Source organism: Malaya genurostris, chromosome 3 (genome assembly GCF_030247185.1).
Source record: "Malaya genurostris strain Urasoe2022 chromosome 3, Malgen_1.1, whole genome shotgun sequence".
In the NCBI taxonomy this organism is placed as follows: Eukaryota; Metazoa; Arthropoda; class Insecta; order Diptera; family Culicidae; genus Malaya; species Malaya genurostris.
Genome location: NC_080572.1, coordinates 141,089,868 through 141,117,715, shown reverse-complemented (window position 1 = coordinate 141,117,715; position 27,848 = coordinate 141,089,868). Strand labels below are relative to the sequence as shown.

General features: G+C 37.2%; 1 protein-coding gene across 12 annotated transcripts in view; it reads left to right on the top strand.

The window, feature by feature from the left end:
- The window catches only part of LOC131438020 (dystrophin, isoforms A/C/F/G/H), a 1,278,256-nt gene that overhangs the window by 35,722 nt on the left and 1,214,686 nt on the right, over positions 1-27,848 (top strand). The gene's annotated exons all lie outside the window — the stretch shown is intronic.

Below are 27,848 nucleotides of genomic sequence, written 5' to 3'. Positions count from 1 at the left end.
TTGTCTTGCTGTGATTTGGGGTCACTTGGGTGCTTTGTTGCCCCTGGAAGCGCTGGGTACTCCTTTTTATCTCTTAGTTTGCTTAAACCAGGAGGGATTTGCTTCGGTTGTGAGTCAGCGCTTTTTGTTTCAATTGGAGTATTCTGCGGCGAAGTCAGTCTAAGGCCTTTTCGTGGTAGCTTTGGAGAAGCCATGTTTGGTCTTTTCCTGCTTCCTTCAGTAAATGAGTAAGATGGTCCTTCGCCGGGGTCGTCAGAGATATCTTCGTCAACTGGCAAGAGGGCAAACGGGTTCTCAGGGTTCGATTGTACTGTTTTTTGAGTATATCCGCATAAGACCGCCTAGAGCGCTCTTTCACGGATTGTTTGAGCTTTTCTTCCCGTTGTATGTATATTGGACACACCGAGAGATCATGAAGACTTTCGCTACAGTAAATGCACTTATTAGCGGTCTTGCTACAGGAATTGTCTTCATGACCTTCCCCACATTTACCGCATCGCGGTTAATTGCAGCAGAAGTTTGCCGTGTGCCCAAACTTTTTGCAATTCGAGCAGTGCATTAGTCGTGGTATGTACATCCTGACAGGTAGACGAACCCCTCCCACTACCAAATAATTTGGAAGTGCAGATCCGGCAAAGGTCACGCGAAATGAGTCTGATGGGTAAAATTTACCGTCTATCGACTTGGAGTGCAATCGCTTGCACTCCAATATTTTCACTGGCTGAAGATCGGGGTTTTTGAAGCGGCCTTCCCCATCCTTCCACAGATCTTCGATTGTCAGACTCTCGTCCCGTACCACACCGTCGATCTCCACCATATGTGACGGGACATACACGCGGTACTCCCTCGTGAAAAGCTCGTCGGCAGCAATCTCATTTGCTTGCTTCACGTCGGACACAACAACGCGCAATTTATTTGGCGCCACTTTGTCCATATGCTTTACTGCCGAGTAGTGTTTCGTCAGGTCCCGAGCAATATTCATTACTCTAAGAGGTTTCGATATAGGCCGGAAGTACACCACCCACGGGCCCCTCGATCCATCGTCCTGGTAAACCTTACGACGAAGGGGAGGTTTCTCAAACGAGGGAGCGAGGTTGTCCGAAAAAGGAATATCGTATTCAGAGTCGGACATTAGATACTCTTCGCCTTCGTCATCTATATGTTCCTCCTCCGGGACGCTGGTGACGTCACTAGCGGACATTTTTTTAATGTGCGGGAGTAGAATCTCCCGCACTTTTAACAATAAAGATAGACAGAAGTGAAAGAGATAGAAAATCAGAAAGAAAAAGTTTAAAAAAGTACTTAGCTAGTATGGCACGATGAGCTGTTAGGTGATATATTCCTCCTGATTCCTCAGCGTGACCTTGATCTGTTTTCACCGGCAGGCTCGTAGGCGGCAAACAATAAAAATGTGTTATTGTCCGATACTGCTTGGTTGAACAAAAGAGTCCACTGCTGCTTCCAACGCGGAATCAATACACAAAGCTTGCTGTGTAAAAACCACTATTCTCGTTGCTACAATACAATGCTTATACTACAGCCCTTGCTGAGATAAGCACCTTCACCGATGTCGACTATAATAACGCGCGTGTGCACAAATCGAACACTCGGGTACGAATGGTACCCTGGGGTAGTTGTCAATTTCCCAAGCGAAACGACATAACAAGGAATTTCATCCAAGCTTGCATGACACAAGATCAGAGCATACCAATTAAAGCTTCAAATCGTTTTATGGCACTTTTTGTCTTGCTGTCTAGTAACAACCTACCTCTAGCATGCTACGCGTAGGACTGAAACGATAGCTATAATTTTGCTTCTATTTATTGATTCGCGTGCTTCTAACAGCTTCGCTTTTGCATCGATTGACCAATCAGAGCTATGCTTTCCCTTTAATATATCGCTTACCCCTTCAAAACCGTCGTCTGAGGCAGGGGAATCCGATATGCCGCAGATTTTTAGTAGACAAAATAGGAAACTGCTCGCTACTAATCACAATTTTAATCATATATAATTGAAAATACATGGCTTCATACATTCAAATCGAATCTTAGAAATATTTCCAATCAAATCATGAAATAATATTAATAATTGATACAAAATATATTGAGATGTAAGTGTTGAAAACCTGACCACATTTCTACGTGTATTTTACCTTAAGTTCCTAATTTGCACCTATATAGAAAATAAAGATGTGTTCCACAACAAAAAATAAAAACCTTGCTTTTTTTTAATTTAACTTTTTCGGATTATTTTGTAATTATTGAGAAATTAAATCAAAAATTTTTGTCAGTGTATATTTTTTTAGAATTCTCAACCGGTTCCCTACAACTTCTTCCTGAACACCATTGTTGTACAATTAACGGTTTCCGAGTTAAAACGATTTGAAAAAGACAATTTTGGTGAAATACCAAAATAAATACGCCCTTTTTAAAAGTCAGTCGTGAGTCGGACTGACCTCTCTATCGATTCGAAACTTATGGTTTGCCGTACTGAAGTCATGTGCTAAGTTTCATCCAAATCGGAGAAGGTCGAGTCTGATGATCTGCTAAGCATTTCTGGAATTGCTCGTATACAAAAGAGAATGATTTTTGAGATAAATACATGCAAAAATAGCTTACTATTATTGAAACCGTAATTTGTAGCTCTCATATTATTTTTGAAGAAACATACAAAGTTCCAGAAGATCGAAACCAAAAAAGTTAAAACCGGGATGAAATAAATAATATATAAACACAGAATAACGAGACAACGGTTTAATAGAACTAATTGTTTTGGTAGAACTATTAAGTTTTGAGTGGTTCTTTGTAATTAACGGTTTTGACCATCTCTAGAACACATTCTTAACGATTACATTAGCCAGTTTATCTGCACAAACTTGTGCAATTTAACAGTAATACACTGAGGTCTTTTTCTATGCGGTCTTTTTTTATGCGGTTTTTTTACGCGACTTTTTTTATGCGAATTTTCAGAGTTATGCGGTTTATTTTTTATGCGAAGTTTCAGAGTTATGCGGTTTTTTTATGCGAATTTTTAGAGTTATGCGGTTTGCCCTTCTGCGGTCTTTTTTTATGCGAAGTTTCAGAGTCATGCGGTTTTTTTATGCGAAGTTTCAGCAAATACAAATTATAATACGGAGTACTCCGACAAATTTTCAAGGACACATTTTGCATCGTGCGGTACATTGTCATGATACACTGTCAGAGTGACAATGTACTTTAACGAATTTCCTATAAAACTAGCAACACTGAAGGGTAAGAACAAGTTCACTATAGTTACTGTTTATTATAGTGAAAAATATGTAATCATATTACTTACATATTTTGATCCTTAGGAAAACTATGGAGCGAAATTTCGGACGACCCTGTTCGTGTGTCACATCCCTCTACTAAGCAACTTCTCACCATTTTGAAAGCTTCTCGGTTTATTAGCCGGCGATATTTAGACTGATTGTTGCAGTCTAATACAGCAACGATAAACAAACAAGTTTGTTTTGCACCGTAGCAACTAGCATAAAGCGTTGCCAGAAACGATCTCCTTTCACATTTTCACACTATCGCAACGAAAGGGAGATATTTGCTAGGCTTACTTGTTCATGCTGTGAACCAAACATTGGCGATTCGTTTATATGGGACTTAGGGGTATTATTTTTTGTATTTGGTTTCAGAGTTAGGCGGTTTTTTTTAATGCGAATTTTCAGAGTTATGCGGTTTTTTTTATGCGGTTCGTAAATTCGCATAAAAAAAGACTTCAGTATATAGTGTAATCGATTCGCAGTTGTCTGCAAGCAGTCAAAATCGGTTTGACTGTCCATCCATCCATTTGACTGTTTCTGAAACTGTTGTGCAGAAATTGTCTGTCACAGATTCTATGACGACCAAAAACTTGTTTATTTCATCCAAACACAAAACAAAACGTTCCACCACCAGTGTGAGAAGTGAGTACATATGGGTTTTCCCAAAAGGTTTGAAGTAGTGTTCAATTTTTTTCTGTGTAGATACCAGATAATAATACAAAAACCTGTTTTAATCCACATAGTGGTGTATTGAAGGCTTACTCGTATCACTCATACTCTCACATTCTCTTAGATGTGGTATTCTTCGAAATAATTTTTATTGCTTCTTGAAAGAATGCAAAAAATTTGATTGCGCATCAATTAGTACAACCAACAACCAAAAAAATGAAACAGGTTTGCTATTGCAGGTACTTCTGCAACCGGTGTAAATGAAGTCGGTTCGAATGACCATCTGTTAACATGTCTTACAAACTGTATTGATTTTGATCAATTTTATAAAATTTTATATGATTCGGTTATCGTACTTTAAACGACGGTTTAAATTTTAAATACCTATAATTTTAAAAATGCAAAAACGAAATTTTAAACACTTGCATCCGCGCAAAGTTTAAGAGTTTTGGCCTTTTATTTGAATCTAAATTTGTGAATATCGGTCAAGCGATCTCTACGGAAAGTTCCATTTTTGAGTATATGACCACTATTTCAGGAACAGGAAGTCGGGAATCAGAATAGTCCAAGGCTCTTTGGATATTTATGTGTTTATTTATTTATTTATTTATTTATTATTATTCCTTCATCTGACCAGATATAGTCCACATGAAGCATTGGAAGGGGAAAAGCCCAATTAAAGATCCAAAGAGAAACTATCTTCGAATCTCTTCTTCTTTTCTAATTTCTATGGTTGGCTAAACTGACAATTTAATCACACATATTGGTTTTTACATAAATTCTTATACACTAAGTAAATTTCTTAAGTCTATCTTTAAAATTATCATATGAAATGGAAAAGTCGAAAAAATCATAGACATGGTTAAAAATACAACACATCCCCCTTATAGGCTCGTTCTGTCCATAATCAGTACGTTGATGGTCAAGTCTTAAAAAGTTCCTCGATCTTAAAGTTCTAGGTGGTACGTTATTATTAACTCGAGAAAGTATATATGGAGCGTCAATTTGACCGATTAATAATTTTCCAATAAAATTTTCCAAGATATTCCTTCTTTTGGCAAGCGTGTCCATTCCAAGTAATCTGCAGCGATCTGCATAGGCTGGTTATTCTGTAGGGTTACGCCATGGCAGAGATCTAAGAGCATAACGAATGAACCTAGCTTGAACTGATTCAATTCGGTTAATCCAGACATCTAGGTAAGGACTCCAAAGTACAGATGAAGTTTCTAGGACTGATCGCACAAGGGTGAAGTACAGTGATCGAAGACAATATGGATCTTTGAACTCTTTTGCTATTTTGAATATAAATCCAAGATTTCGGTTGGCTTGAGCAATAATATGACAGTAGTGGTCTCTGAAGAACAGCTGTGTATCCAGTAGTACACCAAGATCTCTGACAACTGATACTCTTTCAAGACATTCTTCGGAAACAGTGTAGCTCCAAAGAACAGGCTTTTTCTTGCGTGTGAAGGTAACTACAGAACATTTGGATACACTAAGCGTCAAGCGGTTACGCGTACACCAATCACAGAAAAAATCGATCTGTTTTTGCGAGACAATGCAGTTCTCTTCGGATCGAATGGTGAGGAAGAGTTTTAGATCATCTGCATAAATAAGCTTACATCCTGGTGGCACGATAAAGCAAATATCATTAAAAAATAAAGAAAACAGCAAAGGTCCTAGGTTGCTATCCTGTGGTACGCCTGACAAGTTGGTGAAATTATCTGACTCGTTATTTCCAAGTTTGACAGAGAGAGTTCTACCAACGAGATACGATCTGATCAATTCAGTGAATGTTTTGGAAGCACCCAGTTTAGGAATTTTCGCAAGTAAAATAGCGTGATCCACGCGATCAGATGCTGCTTTGAGATCAGTATAAATCGTGTCCACCTGTGCCCCATCTTCCATACTTCGAATGCAATGCGATGTAAATTGAGCTAGATTTGTAGCTGTAGATCTTCCTGGGAAAAATCCATGTTGATCTGTCGATATGTATGTTTTAATTTCACTCAACAGAACACTGCTTATGAGAATCTCGAATAATTTAGATCCGGCGCAAAGTGATGTGATTCCACGATAGTTTTCTACGTTTTGATTATTTCCTTTTTTAAATACGGGAAACATATATGATTTTTTTCAGCATTGCGGAAATATTCCTTGCGATAGTGACTGAGTGACTGCTCTTCCTTAAAACTTATATTCAATAAGTTTTAAGGGAGAGCACAAAGCATTTTCACATCCTTTCAATATAATAGCAGGGATGCCATCTGGACCAGACGATGATGATGACTTCAGCTTATTCAATGCAGTGAGTATATCAGCGTTGGTGAACTGAATGTTATTAAGGCTTAGTACATCACAAGGAACATCTCTTAGACCGGACTCCACCTGTGCTGAAGTAGACGGAACAGTCTCAAAAACACTTGAAAAGTGTTTAGCAAAAAGCTTACAGATTTCACCAGACAAACTTGAACTTTCATTCCCAAGAGTCAACATGGAAGGAAGACCTTTCTCCTTGTGCTTGTTATTAAAAAAATACAGAAAAGTTTTTGAGTTTTGTTTAAGGTTGGCTTGAATCTGTAGAACATGTCTCGAATAAAGGAAGCCGTATAATTATTGCTGGGATGAGTGAATTCCCGTTTGGTAGTAGGATTACGTCGAATTGTATAGTGCCGAAATGCAGCTGCTCTCAACTGTTTTAGTTGACGAAGGTGTCGATTTGACCAAGGTGGTTTTAATCGAGTACGTGGGGCTGGTACATGTAGTCTAAACAAATAGTTGAGCACAGATGTAAATCTTTCCACCGCTACATTGACGTCTTTTGTATTGTCCAAGAGTAATTCTCAATCGATTAACTCCAATGAACTATTAAGTTTAAGAAAAATCAAATTCTACATCTTCGACCACATCATTGAAACAGATTTTTTGGTGACTTGATAATTCAGCCAACAGAGGAGGATGACGGCAATCTATACCAACAAGTGGTTCATCAGCTTGACGCACGTGACAGTTCGCTAACGATTCCTCGTTAACGAACAAAAGATCCAAAGTGTGATTCAATCTATTAGTCACTGTGTAAATTAGAATCATGTTCAATAAAGACATCCCGTCTAATAGAGTGCTACTAGATCTCGACACGACTGAGGATGACGGATCGGCAGACGCAAATCCATAGGAAGTTTTTTTCCACACAATACCAGATTGATTGTAATCACCAAATATTAAATGAGAGGTTGAAGGCTCAAGCCTGTTTGAAACATTCATCGCGGAGTCAATATGTCGTTGTACTACGCTTACATTAATTGCCAAATCTGGTGGAATATATACAGCACCGACGCATACGTTGAAATCTTGACAACCTATGTTCACCCAGTACTGTTCGAGAGTAATGTTACAATTTTTGTTTGTTTTAGACATTAACCTGTTAGTTACAGCGATGAGTACACCACCACCTCTTGTTTTACCAAAAAATTTTGGATCGCGATCGTTCCGAGAAACTGTGTATCCAGGACCAAACAACTGCAGTGAGGAGATGTCATCGTTCAGCCATGTCTCGGACAGTACAATTACGTCATTTTCTGCATCATAAACAGTAACGATGAGGTCGTCGATTTTTGTGCGCAGGTCTCTCACGTTCTGGTGATAGATTCTGAGTTGTGCAGTAGATGAATAATCGTCGGGTATCTGCAATCCAGATTTGCTTTGAGGAGGTGCAGTATCGTTTGTAGCTTCAGAGAGACATATAGCCTCCCTGGCTTCACCTGGAGAAAAAATCATGGCGGCACCAGGATCTGGGATGACAGGCGGTATGCGGAGTGATGGGAACAGAATCGGAGACATACTTTTCAAACGTTGACAGCAAACAGTAGTTGACGACTGAGTCGGAAGCATCTGTTTCAATTGATGGCTGCAAATGGTAGTAATTTTGAGGAGGAGCAGTATCATGTATAGCTTCGAGAGGACATACACTTAATAATTCGCTTCAGTCTGGAGTTTTTCCAGAAACGTGGAAAAACTCTTTCCTTATACCAATTTTCAAAAATGGGAAAAAAGCAGACATATGCAACTATCGCGGGATTGCTATTCTTTCTTGCATTCCGAAGCTATTTGAAGCGATCGTTAATGACAAACTCTTTAGTCAAATAAAAAATAGAATTACTCACATGCAACATGGATTTTTCAAAGGACGTTCCACTACTACTAATTTGCTTGAATTCGTCCACTATACCCTGACCGCTATGGACAAGGGAAATTACATTGAAGCTTTTTATACAGATTTCAGCAAAGCATTCGATCGTGTTGACATACCCATGCTTATGTTCAAATTACAGAAATTGGGAATCTTACCAGGTCTTCTTAATTGGTTGGAATCTTATCTAACAAATCGTCAACAAATTGTAAAATTCAAGGGTAAAAAGTCGAGCCCCATTCACGTCAGTTCCGGGGTCCCCCAGGGATCTCATTTAGGTCCTCTTTTATTTATCTTGTTTGTTAACGACATTTCCTTTCTTTAAAAAAAAATAAAAATTCTAATATACGCAGACGATATAAAACTATTTTTAGAAATAGAGAAAAGTGTGGATGCCAAGGTTTATCAAGAAGAAATTCTTTCTTTTTATACATGGTGTAACAAAAGTCTTCTTCAACTAAATGTGAAAAAATGCAGTAGAATAACATTCAGTAAAAAACGAAATACACCTGACTTGATACTTACTCTTGGAAGTCAAACAGTTAAAAAATGCGAAAGAATTAGGGACTTAGGAATAATACTAGATTCTAAAATGACTTTTGTTGACCATTATAATACAATCATAAACAGAGCCAATAACATGCTAGGATTCATAAAACGATTTTGTTACTGTTTTCACGATCCGTATACAATTAAAACATTATACATTGCCTATGTTCGGTCAGTACTAGAATACTGTAGCTTAGTTTGGTCACCTTACTTAATCACATGGGAAGATCGAATAGAATCAGTTCAAAAACAATTAATGTTATTTGCACTTCGTAAATTAGGTTGGACAAGACTTCCTCTTCCGTCATATAAAGCCCGCTGTATGCTAATAAGTATTCAAACATTAAAAGAACGCAGAGAATTTTCAATGGTCTCATTTGTAAATGACATTGTCTCGAATCGCATAGATTCCAGTCAACTCCTGTCCAATCTAAATTTTTACATACCATCTCGGCGTTTAAGAAATGGAAATATTTTTATTACAAACCACCAGCGAACAAACTATGCGAAAAATGGGCCAATAAATCAATTGATGGCTGTATACAACAAGCATTCAGAAGCAGTCGATTTCACTATGTCAAAAAACAAACTAAAGCAATATTTCAGTTCTATTCGGTAAGCCAATTATTATTATTTGACTCATAATAAATTATACATCTATTTAGAATAGTTTACAAATTTAAGACGATTATTGTAATTATCCTTATGGTCTACTTTTGATTGACGGCAAATAAATAAATAAACACTCTCATTAGTTTTACCTGGAGAAAAATTCATGGCGGTATCCGGATCTAGAGAAGAAGTCATGTCGGATGAATCATCTGGGATGACGGCCGACAGGCGAGAGACAGTAACTGAATCGGAAGCATCTTTTTCACACTGTAAACAGGTGTTGACGGAGACGGAGTCGGAAGCATCTATTTCAATCAATGGCTGCAAACAGGAGTTGTTTTGAGGAGGAGCAGTATCATGTGAAGCTTCGAGAGGACATATACCCTCGCTAGTTTTACCTGGACAAAAAATCATGTCGATAACAGGAACTAGAAAGTAAGGCATGGCGGTATCGAAATCTGGGGATGACTTCATGGCGGCATCAAGTGATTGCTATTCAGCGTGGTGAATATTTTGGCGTCTCCGTTCAACAAGTTTCTTATCAACTGGGCATTCCAGATTGTATGCTTCATGTTTTGTGTCCAAGTTTAATTTTTGATTTTTGTTCATCTGAGTACAGTTAGCGCAGCACAACGTTAATGATTCACAAACAGCCGAAGCATGTTCACTAGCACATTTAGAACATATTTGAGGATGATTACACTCATTGCTCTTGTGTCCATAAGCACAACATTTAAAACAACGCACAATCCCGAAGCATTCAAATACTCTACATCTTTCACAACCAATGTTCACATGACCTAATTTCAGCATGGAGTCATTAGCATCAGCGTTCACCTCGATTATAAAATTGAATGTCGTGATGTCGTTACGTACTGATTTGAAACATGCAATCAATTTCAAATCAGTCAAGTTAACTGCTTCATTCTGCTCCATTACACATTCCTTAAGATCGCTTTCAGAGAGCTTATCAGTCACACCAACAATCTTCAGTCTCGGTTTCATCGGTTTCGGTACTGAGTTGTCGTAGTTTTCACCAAGCTTTTCTTTAACAACAGCAAATTCTGGTTCTACAGCTTCAGCACATTTTACACCAAGAATGATACTACCATTATTACCTTCGCGAACAGTTTGAATTTTATTCGAAACACGATCAATATTATCACTTAGATCGCTTTTCGTTTTCTTGGCAGTTTGATTAACTACTTTCGGGCGAACAACGATGACCGCATTCATTTTTATGAGATTGTTTCAAAGGCACACGAGGACACCGTGTATTAACGAACGACGGCGAGCAAGAGCCATCAGTGGAATAGCCGTAATAGCCTGTTGCAAATTTTTAGCACTTCAGCAAATGATTTTTGTTCTGCTTTACCAGATAGTTCCCGTAACAAGTCACTTTTTAAGTTTTCTACTGCATTTTCTATTTGCTTGCCTACATCATATTCTAATGATTTCACCTTTTCAATCAATTCATTCTTGAACAGCTCAACATTCTCACTCATTTTTGCTAAAATGCTATTACATTTGGCTATGATTTTATTGTGACCAGATTGATGCTTGCGACAACCATGGCAAAGATATTCCAAGCCAAGATTAGTTTCCAATGCTTTCAGCCCTTGTTTATCAATATCGTCAGTCTCGCCCGTGATCGCTGACCTGTAGGTCACCAACCAAACAGAACAATAGAACCACTTCTAATAAACTTATTAACTGGTAACCTTCTTAGAAGATTCACTTAACTCAGCTTATGAATATTTATCCACCAATGATAACTCAGAAACCGCTGAGCGTTGAACTTCACGTAGATATAAGAAACTCCACTCAACTTAACGCGGAACACAGAGAAAAAGTGGTTTAAACGCGGAGATAAACTCTTCGCATTTCAACCTTGCAAGTGAATTTCAAACAAAGTATATGATGCTGCGGCTATTTAGTTATATACACAATTAATGTTTATTTTACAATTAATGTTTATAGACACCTCTTCTATCTCTCAACCACGTGAACTCACTTCTCACCGAATCGCGTTGTCAATGTCATCATTTCCGGTCGAAATAATGAAGCTTATCGCCCATTTCGTATAATTCTTAAAAGAAATCACTACTGAATTTTCTGATCTCCTCCTTCACGATAAAGTTCAATGGATTTCCAGAAGCATAGTACTGGAACGTTTTGCTTTGTACTTGGAAGAAATAAATATGAAAAACTAAATAATTAATAATTGAAAAAAGTAATAACCACTCCAAATTAAAAAATGCAGAAGTTTACTTATTTGAACTTTTTTTCTAGGTTTTGTAAATATTTATCTGTCACAGTTTATCTGCCACAAACAAGTAATTTTTCGGCAGTTTATATTTGGTGTGGCAATGTGATCACAGTTTATATTTGGTCTGGCAATGTGCCGACAGTCAATACTTTGACAGTTGTTATGTTTGACTGTGACACACTTTTTAAGCATGTCTGTATTGTGATTACATTGATCAGACAAATAAAACTGGTTACCGACTTAAATATATGGAGTGGGCTATTTATTGCAGTTTTTCTGCACAAAGTGATCCCATTGGAAGAAAGTTTGTGGGGCAGAGAACTTTTCACGGAATATTGCATTATAATAAAATATAGATCTGGTCTCACAAACGGAAGCTCGTTGCGTTGCTACTTGGTGTGTTGTGTTTGGAAGCAATTAAAGAAGGAATATAAATGTACTCAGATTTTTTTACCTATTTTATAAATATTAAAAATAGGTATAGAAATCGCTCCAACTTTAGAAAAATTTTCTGAGGCCCGGAGACGCATGAAGGAATGGTTATAATTTTAGAAAATTTCAAATACTGAACTTTTCCACAATTTAAAAAACTATTAAACCGAAATTTTAAAAAAAATAGTCGAAATAGTGACCATCTTTCTGACATTTGTGGATACCTCGAGAAGTAGACTGCAACGTCAATGCGTGGCTATTCGATAAAAACAAATGGTAGTCATTTCATTTAAATTCATATTTGTTTTCCTTCCTTTTTTTATCTCTGTATGATTTACATTTCAAGTGATTCTATAATAAAATATTTCATCTTTGTTACAGTACTTTGGTTGTTCTGTTTCCTATTTCCTATCTGTATCTTGCTTTTCACTGATTTAGTGTCATTTGATAGAAATAGTATTCGGAAATAAATAAATACGACGGTGAGGGAGAAGCTCTCAGTCAAGCGCTTTGATTGTATCCTTCCTGAACTCCTAAGTCAAGGTGTATTTCCGTGCCGATGAATGAATGGCTGCAGGAGGTTAAACAATGCGGTCGTGATCGGAATATCTTGGGGTTCTCCCTTACTGTGTTAAGCGAAGCTCTGGCACAGTGGACGACTTCTTTCTATGCAACTCTTGGGATTTAAATGATTAAAACATTTAAAAAAAAATCCTTACATGGTTCGCTATAGGCGATTATAAGCCAATATATTTGGTTTCTTCTAGTTTTTTTAAATAACTATTTATTGGAATATGAGTTAAAATTAAATTATTAGGATTTAAATTGGGTGTTCAGCCACAAGTGGTGACTTTTCAGCCCTATTATATATATGATTTGGTTGTTACCATTAGAACATCATTTGCTTCCGCAATTCTGAGATTTTTGTGTAGGAAAAATTCTAAACCTACTTGTATTCTGTAATGGGGAAAATGAACTTATATACTAACTTACTAACTAATACAGAGAGCGAATCGATTCAATTGAAGATTGCATCGATTTTTGTCGGAATTTGCTTATAATATTATGTGACATTACATCTAATGGTTCTATATTTGTGAGTCTGTGTAACTCATTTGTACTAAACCAGGGAGGACGCTTCAAAATTATTTTCAGAATTTTATTCTGAATCCTTCGAAGCGTTTTCTTCCTGGTGGAACAACAACTAGACCAAATTGGTACTGCATAAAGCATGGCTGGTCTGAAATTTTTTTATAAATTACCAAATTTGTTTTTTAGACAGAGCTTAGAATTTCTGTTTATAAGAGGATATAAACATTTAATATATTTATTACACTTTGCCTGGATTCCTTCAATATGATCCTTGAAAGTGAGTTTTTTGTCATACGTTAAACCTAAGTATTTAGCTTGATCAGACCATGTCAATTCCAGACCATTCAATTTGAGAATGTGATTATTGTTTGGTTTAAGAAAAGAAGCTCTTGGCTTATGAGGAAAGATAATTAATTGCGTTTTTGCTGCATTTGGTTTAATTTTCCAGTTTGACAGATAATCACTGAAAATATTTAAACTTCTTTGTAGGCGACAGCAGATCACTCTTAGATTTCTACTTGTGGCTAACAGAATTGTGTCGTCACAGAATAGCGATTTCTGACAACCAACGGGTAGATTTGGAGGATCAGAAGTGAAAATATTATACAAGATTGGAGCTACGCTCGAACCCTGCGGAACACCGGCTCGTACGGGTAGCAATTCAGATTTACAATTCTGATAGCTATCCTGAAGAGTACGATCAATTATATAATTTCGAATCATTTCGATCAAATTAATAGGAAACTGGAAATCAGACATTTTTGCTATTAATCCTTTGTGCCAAACACTGTCGAATGCTTTTTCTATGTCTAGAAGAGCAATCCAGTGGATAACCCAGAAGATTTATTTGCTTTTATCATGTTCGTTACTCTGACAAGTTGATGAGTAGTTGAATGTTCATGACGAAATCCAAACTGCTCTGGTAAAAAAATTGAATTCTCATTTATATGAGACATCATTCTCATCAAGATATTTTTTCAAAAAGTTTACTTATAGAAGAAAGTAAGCTAATTGGTCGATAACTTGATGTTTCTGCTGCGTTTTTATCAGGTTTGAGGATAGGAATTACTTTAGCGTTTTTCCATCTTTTTGGGAAGTAAGCTAATGAAAAACACTTGTTGAAAATTTTAACCAGGAGTCTTAAGGCAACATCGGGAAGATTTTGAATAAGAATATAAAAAATTCCATCATTACCAAGAGCCTTCATGTTTTTGAGTTTCCTAATAATTGATTTAATTTCATCAAAATTCGTCTCAATAATGTCATCGTGTGATAACACTTGGGTTGAAATATGATCATATTTCAGTGAGACTTCATTTTCAATAGGACTCACAACGTTTAAATTAAAATTGTGGACACTCTCGAACTGCTGAGCTAGTTTTTGAGCTTTTTCACCATTTGTAAGAAGTATTTGATTTCCTTCCTTGAGAGCAGGAATTGGTTTCTGAGGTTTCTTAAGAACCTTAGAAAGTTTCCAGAAAGGTTTAGAATATGGTTTAATTTGTTCAACTTCTTTAGCGAAATTTTCATTTCGCAAAAGAGTAAATCTATGTTTTATTTCTTTTTGTAAATCCTTAACTATGTTTTTCATAGCAGGATCATGAGAACGTTGATATTGTCGTCGACGAACATTCTTCAACCGAATGAGCAGTTGAAGATTGTCATCGATGATTTGGGAACTGAAAGATTTCTAGCTTCGATAATATAATGATTCAAATTATCAATTGCTGTGTCGATGTTCGCAGAATTTTCTAAAATAGTTTCATGATCCACATGATTTTCAATGTGAGATCTGTAATCTAACCAATTAGCTCTATGATAGTTGAATATAGAACTAATTGGATTAAATATAGCTTCGTTGGAAAGTCTGAATGTTACTGGAAGATGATCTGAGTCAAAGTCAGCATGTGTCATCGGTTCACTACAAATGTGACTTTGATCTGTTAGAACCAGATCAATTGTAGACGGGTTTTTCACGGAAGAGAAACAAGTCGGATTACTGGGATGAAGAACTGTAAAGTAACCAGCTGAGAGTTGATTATGAAGCATTTTACCATTACTGTTATTTTGCCTACAATTCCACTGGACATGCTTCGCATTTAAGTCCCCTATTACGAAAAATTTCGATCGATATCTTGTGAGTTTTTGCAAATCGCCTTTAAAGAAATTTAATTGTTCGCCGGAGCATTTGAATGGCAAATGTGCTTCAGCGATTAAATAAATTCCATGAATGGTTTCAACTTCGAAGGTAAATTCGATGTTTAATTTGCCGTTGGACAAAAATGGCAACTCCACCACCCATTCCAGTAAACCTGTCAAATCGATGAACCACATAATGTGGATTACTTTTCAATTTGACATTTGGTATAAGAAAAGTTTCTATCACAATTACAATATGAATTTTGTAAACTTTGAGAAAATTATAAAATTCATCTTCACTCGATTTCAAAGATCGAGCATTCCAATTTAAAATATTCAAATAATTATTTAACATCACTGTTAAATTTTAAATTCATTATAATATTATTTGCGAATTGCCATCCGATTTGAAATGCTTCAAAAAGTGATGAAGTCGAATTCATTCGGATGATCATTTGAAAAAGTTGATCTTGTTGGTAGATCATATCGCCTACAGGGTCCGGCACTCGAAGTGTAACCAATTAAAATGGCCATAAATTCAGTTTGGAAAATTACTTTTACTTAATTCAAAGTACAAAATGTGTAAAAATACTACAAAATTCAGAATCAATTCACTTTTGCTCGATATGACCACCTTTTGCCTTGACTATGGCCTTGAGACGGTCAAAAAACGAATCGCAAGCTGCCCGAATGTGACTTGCAGGTGTATTTTGGCCCACACGCGGACAATAACTTTTTTCAGCGCCTCGAGACTGGTGTATCTTTTAGTTCGGACTTTGCTCTCTAAAATGGCCCAAAGAGAATAATCCATTGGATTCGAATCTGGTGAATTCGAGAGCCATTGTGTGGACGTGATGAAGTTCGGAACGTTGTTCTTCAGCCATTCTTGATTCACTCGAGCTTTGTGAGACGGTGCCGAGTCCTGCTGAAACGTCCATGGTTTGCCACCGAAATGTTTGTCTGCCCACGGCTTCAAAGCAACCTCCAGAATACTTTCCCGATAATATGTCGCATTTACTTTGACGCCAGGCTCGAAGGTCTGAAGTTGGTTACACTTCGAGTGCCGGACCCTGTAAACTTCATTTAAAGAAGCGAATGGCATTAAAGGAATATTTGTAGGTAGACTGCCATTAGAAGAATATGATATGACCGATCTACCTATTAATAAATTGTTTTCGTTAGAAGATGAACTGCAAGGCGGTCCTGTGTTTTGCTTATTTACATTAGAAGAATTAAGTGGTAGATTTCTACCTGTTATACTAGCATAACTGACATTAGAAGAAGATGATGACGAGGTCAATCTACCTGTCAATAAATTGTTTTCGTTAGAAGACGAATTGGCAGGCGTACCTGTTTTTTGTTTTAAATTCGAAGAAATAAGTGCCTTAGAAGAATTAGGCGTGGCATTTGTAATGGTTGTTTTTAATTTTCAGGTATTTTTATGTAAATTTAAGGTTGTTGATTTGACTTGTTGTCTAAGCGAACGGGCGTTTAAAATTTTTTCCTTGAAGACATTTCGAATAATTGGATTAATGATTTCCATCGCAATTTGAACATGAAAATTTATCAGTGGTTTCATTCATTGGACAAACGTCTTTCGAATGCGATTTACCACAATTCAAACACCGTATATCCATATGACAATTTTTGGTTCCATGGCCGAAGCCTTGGCAACGACTACATTGCGTTAAGTTTGCAACACGGTTATGCCCTTTATAATGTTCCCAATGAATTTTGTTGTGGGAAATTAAACGTACTTTTTCTAAAGTTTTCAAATTATTTACATCACTTTGATTGAAGTGTATTAGGTAAAGTTCATGGGAAATTCCAGAGCGTGGTTTAGAAGTACCATTCGCTCTTTTTTCATAAGTATTACTTGGAAAGGGGCAAAACCAAGCAATTCTTTTAGTTCATTTTTAATTTCATCAGTACTTTGATCATTTGATAAGCCTTTCAAGACAGCCTTCAAGTGTTTGTCTAATTTTATATAATATGAATAAAATTTATGAAGGTTCTCGGACAAATATCGAATAAGACGTTCGTAATCTTCCAACCCATCAACCAAGACTTGACATTCTCCTCTTCGTCCGATTTGAAATGAAATTTTACGTCCGTGAGAAAAGTATAAAGCTAAGTACGGAATGCTTTGAAGTCGGAAATCATCACCGTCACTGGTGGCATAGATTGATGTTTCTTCCCAGAACGACAAGCGTCCATTTTATGAATTTTTGAAGAATTTTCTTCTATGTCGCTACAATCGGATTCAGGAAGAATCTCGTAAATATTGTTAGACGGCATAGAATCAACGGAAGGGAAATCCTTCCGTTGTCTTTTATTTTTACATTCAGATTCTATAAGATCGTGAATGTTATTAGAAAAATGTTGAATTACGGATTGTGATTTATTCCGTGTTGAATTATTTTTAGCTTTAGGCTTGTTGCCTTTTCGGTTGGACGCAGGCATTTTTGAAATGAATGAAATTTTAAATTAAAATAACTAGGCTGAATCAGTCTTCGATTAGACTCCTAATTTGGAAAAGTCTTGATAAAGACTGATTAGTTCGAAGAATAGTTCTTTGAATAGTTAGCCTTAAAAAAGGCTGATTAATTTCTTAGTCACTCTAATATCACTCTTTGTATCACTTAGTCACTCTAATATCACTCTTTGTATCACTTAGTCACTTTAATATCACTCTTTGTATAGCCTTGAGAAAGGCTGACTAATTGTTAGTCTTTAAAAAGACTATTAGTGATTCAGGTAGCCTTGAAAAAGACTGAAGCCTTGAATCAATGAAACTCTAGGTAGCCAGAAAAAATTTCCACGAACCAAGAGCTATACGCGTGCGGTGTGAACGACTGTTCAACACCGACGGTTTCTTCTAGTTGTTGTACGATAAGTGCTGGAGATGGTGTGTTCATTACTTCAATTGAAAATTGTTAGAGTAGCACAAATCAATCTCCAGCATAAATGTACAGCAACTATGAAGCTATCCAGACTTCTGCAAGAAGGTAAAGCGTCTATAGCTTTCGTTCAAGAATCATATTTCCAAAAGGGAAACTTCTACGTTGAAAAATTGTTAAACCCAGTCTTTGTCGCCTTCAACAAGAACGGTATGACAAATCCACGTGAAATGCCTCGAGCATGCATACTTGCGAATAGTGCTCTTGATGTTTCTCTCATATCGGAGCTCACAACTCGGGATATTTGTGCTGTCACAGTTGGTATGATTATTGATGGCATAGACAGGAAATATGTCTATTGTTCGGCATATTTGTCGCATAACCAACCTTCGCCAAGCGATGACTTCAAAAAGGTCGTATCATACTGCTGTAAAAGTGATTTACGATTATAAACGGTAGTGACATCATTGCTCACCATATCATTTGGGGCAGCACAGATATAAATTCGAGAGGCTCTGATATGATGGAATATGTGAGCAGTACAAACCTGCACAAAGTCAATGCAGGAAATCGTCCAACTTTTGCGAGATCTGGAAGAGAGGAGGTTTTGGACGTAACTCTCTGCTCTGATAGAATTACGCATGAGCTGATGAATTGGCTCGTCTTCGATGAGCTCGAACCTTCGTTGTCTGATCATAAGTTCATCTTCTTTGATCATTCAAACGTTAAATTTGATATTATCACATATCGTAATCCCAAATCTACAAACTGGGACCTCTAAGAAGAGGACTTGGCGACTAGATTTTACTTATACCAACCAACAATTGAAACCCCAATTGATTTGGAAAATGTTGTCGACGAGACAAACTCACTCATACTTGCAGCATATGAAGAGGCTTGTCCACTTCGGATTATGCGAGCTACTAGAGGAACTTGTTGGTGGAATGCTGAACTTGCTAGACTAAGGAAACTATGCAGAAGAGCTTGGAACCTCCGACGCAGAGATGGATCGGAGGCATTCGTGTCGACTCGAAGGGCTTACAAAAATGCTTTCCGATCGTCTGAGCGAAGTGGTTGGAAAAGCATTTGCACAAATGTCTCTAGTCTCAACGAGGCTAGCAGATTAAATAAGTTACTTTCGAAGTCTAAGGACTTTAATGTCAGTTTCTTAAGAACTTCAGATGGTGAGCACTTGTCTGATGAAGGTGATGTACTTCACTATCTTTTTAACACTCACTTTCCAGGATGTATGGAGCCATCACCGACAGCTCTTCCCGAGACTTTTTCAGGTAGTTACGATTTTTGGGCCCTTGCTCGAAGCGTTCTGACGATTGAATTGGTCAAATGGGCAGTTGAGAGTTTTGCTCCGTATAAGTCTCCTGAAAAGGATGGAGTTTTCCCAGTGTTACTGCAGAAAGAGTATGAACATTTCAAACATGTTTTGAAGAAAATACTTACTTTTAGTCTTGCGACAGGATGTATTCCAAGTGTTTTGCAGGGAATAATTGTCAAATTTATTCCCAAAGGCGGTCGAGACACTTATGAGGAAACGAAGAGTTTCAGGCCTATCAGTCTTAGCTCATTTTTTCTTAAAACAGTGGAACGCATGGTCGATCACTATATCAGGAATGTTAGTTTGGGCGTGCATCCGCTACATGATGTTGTGTACAACATTGAAAAAGCTTTCTCACAAAAGCAATCTTGCTTGGGAGTTTTCCTAGAAATTGAAGGTGCCTTTGATAACGTGTCTTTCAGTTCAATTCTGGAAGCAGCCCGTGGTCATGGCATACCTTCAAGTATCACAAATTGGATACACGCAATGCTTAGCAATCGACTTCTTTGTTCATCGCTTCGGCAAGCAGAGATTAGAAAGCTGAGTGTCTGTGGGTGTCCTCAAGGTGGTGTACTATCCCCACTTTTATGAAACCTAGTCGCTGATGGTTTGTTAACGAAACTTAATAACTTTCTCCATACATGGTTGAGTCCGTGTATGCGAAGCTACAATTGAAGGATATTCTCTCGTTTCTCACCCAATGTGGTAAGGAGCTATAGTCAGAAGGGTCCATCGGGTTCGTGGAGTGAATGAATCCTTTCTGTATTTACCTTAAATAAGGTTTAGCAGATTGTTTGGCATCTTTTATGGGGTACCGAATTTACTTCTGCTCGTACATACTGCAATCTCTAAGTCCTCTCGGATGTTGGAGGTTTTATTAACTGTTCATCAGAAAAAACGCACATAGTAACAAACCTAAATAGGTTTTACAGCAGACTGTTCGGGACCTCGTAGAGGTTCAGAATTTACTTCTGCTTCCACTAAATGTGATCCCCAGCAGATTGTTCAGCATCCCTTAGGGGTGCAGAATTTAATTCTGCTTTTTTGTATTTTGTGTCGTCAATTTTTCCCATCCTCCTAGTCCAAACCTTACCATTTCCTTTCAATCCTTCCCTCTTATATATCGGGGGAAAATGATGCTAAAAACAAATTGATGGCAAGGCACAAATCTCCAAATATCAAGGGGAGTGCCATTTGAGTTAATTTGTTTTGATTCCTGATTCCGAGCTCCGTAAATATGAAAATTAAAGAGTTGAAATTTTGGGAAGGTTGTCTCCAGCTCAAGCTCTTTCAAATATGGTATAACGGTATGAATTCGCTTTGGAGCAGAGTTCAGATTTGGACAGATCCACAATTTTATTACCAAACGCTTTGTATTCAATTCAATTATAGAATTAATGAACGAACGATAAGCTATTGGAAAATCGGTAAATATTTACAAAATCTAGAAAAAATTTCAAATAAGTACATTTTCTGTTACCGTTCAGCATTTTTTAATTTGGAGTAGTTAATATTTTTTTCATCAATTCATTATTTTATTTTTCATATTTATTTCTTCCAAGTACAAAGCAGAACGTTCCAGTACTATGCTTCTGAAGATCCATTGCACTTTATCGTGAAGGAGGAACTCGGAAAATTCAGTAGTAATTTCTATTAAGAATTCTACAAAATATGCGATAAGCTTCATTATTTCGACCGAAAATGACGATAATGACAACGCGGTTCGGTGAGAAGTAAGTACACGTGGGTGAGAAATAGAAAAGGGGTCTAATATTCGTTAATCGATTTCGATCGATTTTAAGTACTTTTTTGTAAATAAACAATATTTGTGTATAGAACTAAAGAGTCGTAGCATCATATCCAAGGAGCTTTGGGTTATCCTGATTCTCGGCTAGTGGTGGCTGAAATAGTGGTCATATAGTCAAAAATGGAACTCACTCACTTCGCTTGACCGATATGCACAAATTTAGGTTCAAATAAAAGGCCAAAACTCCTGAGCTTCTGAACTTTGCGCGGATGCAAGTGTTTAAAATTTCATTTTTGCCATTTCTAAAATTATAAGTATTTAAAATTTAAACCGTCGTTTAAAGTACGGTGGCCGAATCATATGAATTCTTACAAAATTGACTAAAATCAATACAGTTTGTTCATGTTAACAGATGGTCATACGAACCGAGTTTATTTACACCGGTTGCAGAAGTACCCGCAATAGCAAAACTGTTTCATTTTGTTGGTTGTGCTAATTGATTTTTGTTTTGTTTTCTTTCAAGAAGCAATAAAAATTATTTCGAAGAATACCACATATATGAGAATGTGAGAGTATGAGTAATACGAGAAGGCCGTCAATACACCAGGTGGATTAAAACAGGTTTTTTATTACTATCTGGTTTCTACACATTAGAAAAAAATTGATCACGAAACCAACCCTTTTGGGGAAAACCACGTGTACTCACTTCTCACATTGGTGCTGGAACGTTTCGCTTTGTGTTTGGATGAAATAAACAAGTTTTTGGTTGTCATAGAATCTGTGGTAGTCAACTTCTGCACGACAGTTTCAGAAACTGTCAAATTTGTCTGTACAGTCATCAACTGTTTGTCTGTCGACTATGATCACACTGTGATTACATTGTCATAGACAATCTGCACACTTTGCCTGCATACAGATGGACAGTCAAGCCGAATACAGTCAAACTGCACAAGTTTGTGCAAATAAACTGGCTAATGTAATCGTACCTTTAAAAAGGTCTGATTTTCTAGACAGCCTTAAAAAGACTGATTTAGTGGTAGTCTTCCAAAAGACTGAATATTTCGGTAAACAACAATTTTTATTTTTATTAAAGACTGTCCCAGAAAGTATGGACGCTATTTGATTTCGCTATAAATAATTCACAAGTGTTAGATATTCAAATTTTATTCGATATACTGATAATATTAGACTACAACAACAGAATACTATTCTCAACATTCGCTACTTAGCCATTGTAGACTAGCTGGCGCACCTTCTTGCGAACGTTCCTCATTAAATTTCGTACAGACTTCTTGGCGATAAGTTTTGACACTTTTTTCCAATCTTTTTCGAACTGTTGAAAGGTATCGGCTGCCGAGACATGTTTCTTAAAATGTGCCTTCGTTAATTCCCAAAATTCCTCAATTGGTCGAAGTTGTGGACAATTTGGTGGATTTATGTCTTTTGGGACGAAAGTGACATTTTTGGTAGTATACCATTCTTCCGTTGATTTCGAGTAGTGGCAAGAAGCAAGATCTTTCCAGAAGACAACAGGATCCTTGTGGCTTCGAATCATGGGTAGAAGTCGTTTTTGTAAACATTCCTTGATGTATATTTCGCTGTTCATTGAAGCAGTGGTGATGAAAGGTTTCAAAATCTTACCGCAGCTACAAATTGCTTGCCAGACCATAGCTTTCTTACCAAATTTTTCGACTTCAATCGATGTCTCGGACTGGTTTAACACTTGCCCTTCTCGCAACGTATAATTTTGTGGTCCCGGCAAAGATTTGTAATCGAGTTTCACGTAGGTTTCGTCGTCTATGATTATGCAGTTCAAATTTCCAGCAAGAATTGTATTGTACAGCTTTCGAACCCTCGGCCTGATCGATGCTTCTTGTTTCGGACTACGTTTTGGTTGTTTCTGCTTCTTATAGGTTCGAAGATTCAAACGTTATTTAGCACGAAGACCATTTGACTTCGACGTGCCCACTTTTTTGCCACATCCCGAACTGAAACCTCCTTCTTTTGCTCGAACGCCTTCAGTATACGTTTGTCCAACTGAGGGTTAGCATGACCTTTTTTTCGACCCGTTTTCGGTTTCGCACGGCTTTTTCACTTACTTCTTCCATTTTTGCTATCTTTCTCAGTGACAGTCCGCGTTCTGTGCACCATTTGTACACAATTTTTCGACGTTGTTCTGCTGAAAGTTCGAAATTTCGCAAATTTCGCATTTCGAAACAAGCTAATTAAAACGAATAAACAACTGCACAAGTGGTTAGAGAAGAGTGTAAACAATAGGACGCAGCCATAAAAATTGACAGATTCTGAAGCATTGCGAAATGGCAGCGATTTTTTGTTGCGTTCATACTTTATGGAACAGTCTTTATAAGGCTTTAAATTTAATTTTTAATTATTTGGTTTTCAAATGACTGACTGGCAACCTAGAAAACACCAACAATAATCAAATTCGGGATGAAAGCTGCACTTAAAATCATTATTTGAAAACCTGTTTTAATCCACCTTGTGGTGTAATGATGCCTTTCTCATATATAATACTGTGGTATTCTATTCATAATGTTTCTCTTCGATTTTCGAAAGAAACCAAGAGATTGTTTGTGCATTGACTAGTATAACATGAAGAATGAAACAGTTCTCTGATCGGGTTGGCCATCCATTAGAAAACGAAGTGGGTTCACTATTATATGTAGTTCCAGGACCGGAACCCGATAGCCGGTATAATCGTAGTCGGTTCGTACGGCCACCAACTAACATGACGTATAAACTCTACTAGTTTTTATTCAAATTTTGAAGATTTTATACGATTTTGCCATGGTACTCTAAACGACGATTGAAATTTTCGTTGTATACAAAAGTAATTTTTGGGCGAACTATAAGACCTTTCATTTGACGCTAATATTGGGAATAACGGTTTTGAGTCCAGTTTAGAATTTTTTTACGGTTTTTGTTTCGCCGGTTTAAGTGACAGTGTACAATATTGAACACACTTTATCATATAACTCCGTCGTCGGAGTTATATGTCGGATCCGGATGAAATTCAGGAATTCCGTATGGAATCGAGAGACCTTTCATTTGAATCTAAGTTTGTGTAAATCGGTAAAACCTTCACTGAGAAAAGTGAGAGAGATCCATTTTATAATATATGACCACTATTTCCGGTACTTCTGGAACCGCAGACCGGGAACCAGGATAGCCGGAATCGGTTTGTTTAGTTGCCTACTGAAAATGGCTATCGATTTGTATAGTTTTGAGATCAGTTTATAAAAAAACTTTACGTATTTTGTTTCGCCGGTTTAAGTGACGATGGACAATATGGAACACATTTTATCCTATAACTCCGGGACGGAAGTCGGATCCGGATTGTGGTAGATACATCTATAAGCGGGTCATACTGTAATACTCTATCTGATCTTATTGAAGCCCTCACACACACCGACAAGCACATGGGTGATTGTACAATTGCAACTAACAGACAGACTTACGTATGAGTAGTGTAGTAAGTACCAGCAACCAGGTAAGACGCGTCTAGGCTAATGTCATGATAATACTTGTGTTACCAAAAACCATGGCGACGAGGATAAAACTAATAATTGATAATCGCGTGTGAGAGTTGTAAATCTGAGGTGAACAGGAAATCAAATTGAACCGTGTGAAACATTGTTAAAACATAAAACATTACAATCTGGTGATAAAAGCTCGGTGGAAAAGACAGCAAAGAGCATGGCAGAGAGGCCATTTTTAAAATAGTGGGGGATCGAAATTTTAGTGCATGGCTGTGTGTAATACAGAAAAAATCTAGGGTTTCTATTTCGAAGTGTGCGTGAATTGAACGAAATAGTCTCACTTGAAGACAAACAAATTGGATCACTATTGGCGTTCCAAATGAGATGTGTATTTCTGAAACTGATTCGATTGAAACGATTTGAATAGATGAGATTGTTCCGATTAAATTACGGATAAAATAGAAAAAGTCGATGCTAATGATGGCTGCCAATTCAATTCCGGCCAGTATACGTGAATATGTAAGATGTGTTGGTGAACAGAAATGGAAGAAGGCCGATTCAATTCCGGCAGATAAAGATAAATTCGTAACGTGTTCACTAATGTGTTGGTAAACGAAAACGGATGAGTAGTGCAAAACAGAGTTGCCGATTTAATTCCGGCCAGTTCAATAATGGAGCAAATTCGGTAGTTCGGAAGTTATATATATAATATTTTTTATTACAGCACTTAAAAAAAATCTTATTTCTTAAAGTGAAATTTTGTATATCGTGTTCAGTGACATAAAACCGATAGAAAGCTAAATGATGAACGAAGAAAGCAACGGCGTAGATAGTGAAAGCCCGTCAAATCCGGCGGTAATCCAAAATGTAGCATTCTTTAGTCCGGCTTCATATAACCTCCCACATTTCAAGTACAAACATCTTCCTCCATCTGAAGTACGTAATGCGTGGAAGTCTTGGATAAGATGGTTCGAGAGTGTGATGGCTGCAGCAAATGTGGTGGATAGTATGGGAAGAAAAAGGCAACTTTTGGCAATGGGTGGATTGGAATTGCAGAGCGCATTCTACGGACTTCAAGTAATCGACGAAGAATTCGATTTGGATCTCTATTTGACAACGAAAGAACGACTAACACAGCTGTTTTCCCCAAAAAATCACGACAGTTTTGAGTGATTTTTCTTTTGGTCGATGACTCCAGAGGAAGATGAACCAATAGAGAAATTTTCTCTACGAGTTCAATTGAGAGCAGAAAAGTACTTATTTGGCAAAACGGAAACAGAAAGTCGACATCATTGACAAAATCATTCAATACACTGCAGATGATTTGCGTCAAAAATTGCTAGAGAAAGAAGTTTTGACACTGGATGCAACCACCAAAATAATCAATGCTTATCAGTCTGTTCGATACCAGTCCTCGAAGATGACCCATAGAAGTTCAAGCAGTTTAGTAAACAAAGTATACCGTGATTCGAAACAAAATTTAGAAAAAGGAGTTCGATGCGCGCGATGCGGCTTCAACCTTCACCGAGGCGGAGAGCGTTATCCTGCTGCGAATAAAACCTGCTTACGCTGCGGAAAAGTTGGACACTTCCGATCTGTGTGTCATACTAAATCGTCTTTTGGTGCGGTAAGTAGATGAGTTTTTTTCTTTCTTGCTTCAAATAAATAACATTTACTTAGACTGGAGCCGATCTGAAGCGTAGATTGAATTTTACTCAGGATGCAAATTCTTACCCACCAACAAAACGAACCAAAAGGGGTTTTCACATTAACGAAATGTCCGAGTCGAATAATTTGGAAGATTTACCTGTGTACAAGGTGGGGGGAGAAGATGATGAGCTGATAACATGTCGCATCCGATGAGTAGATATTGTGATGTTAATCGATTCTGGATCGAAACACAATTTAATCGACGACACAACATGGGAGTTGATGAAACTAAGGGATGTAAAAATATCTAACGAACATTTCGACAACAGTAAAAGATTCTTAGCGTATGGAAGAATCCTTTTGAAACTGATCACAGCTTTCGATGCCGATTTAGAAGTTAACGATAATGAAAAACTTCTGACAACAAAAACAAGGGTTTTCGTCATTGATAAAGGACAACAACCTCTTTTAGGAAAATTAACTGCGCAAAAGTTGGGTGTGTTAAGGATTGGGTTACCCAGTAGTCAACCTTCGTTGGTAAGACTAGTTGATAAAACAAACAGATCTTTCCCAAAAATAAAAGGGGTCAAATTGAGTCCACTAGTTGACAGAAATGTACCACCGATTATACAGCCTTTGCTCCGCTGCCCGATTCCACTGTTAACAAAAGTAAAACAAAAGATTGACGAACTCCTTGAGTTAGAAATAATAGAAAAAGTAACTACTCCAACCTCGTGGGTATCTCCCCTTGTGCCTATATTGAAAGAAAACGGCGATTTGAGATTGTACATCGATATGCGGAGGGCTAATCTAGCCATTCAAAGACTTAATCATCCTTTGCCTATTTTTGACGATCTTGTTTCAAATTTCCGCAATGCCAAACTGTTTACAACGCTAGACATAGAACAAGCATTTCATCAAGTAGAGCTTTCAGAAGATTGTCGTGACGTAACAACTTTCATTACAAACTGGAGACTGTTTCGATATAAAAGGCTTCTGTTTTGAGCAAATTGTGCTCCTGAACTGTTTCAAAATTTGATGGAGAGTTTTTGACTGGATGTAAAAACACTGTTGTGTTTATCGACGATATATTGATCTACGGTGAGAATGAAATTGACCATGACAATGCTGTAAAACATACATTAAAAGTTTTAAAACATTACGACATTCTGTTGAATGACCATAAATGTAAATTTAAACAACAAGAAGTTGATTTCGTAGGACACAAACTTTCGGCGGAAGGGATATCACCAAGTGAAGAAAAAGTCCGATCTATTTTAGAGTGTAGAGCTCCGCGTACTAAGGAAGAACTAAGAAGTTTTTTGGGTTTAGTTACCTACGTTTCCTAGTTTATTCCTAACTTGACCACATTAAACTATCACTTAAGACTCTTGATAAGACAAGACACTCCATTCCAAAGGAAAATGGAACATCAAAAGTCTTTTGACCAAGTAAAAGCTCTTATAGGATCAGCT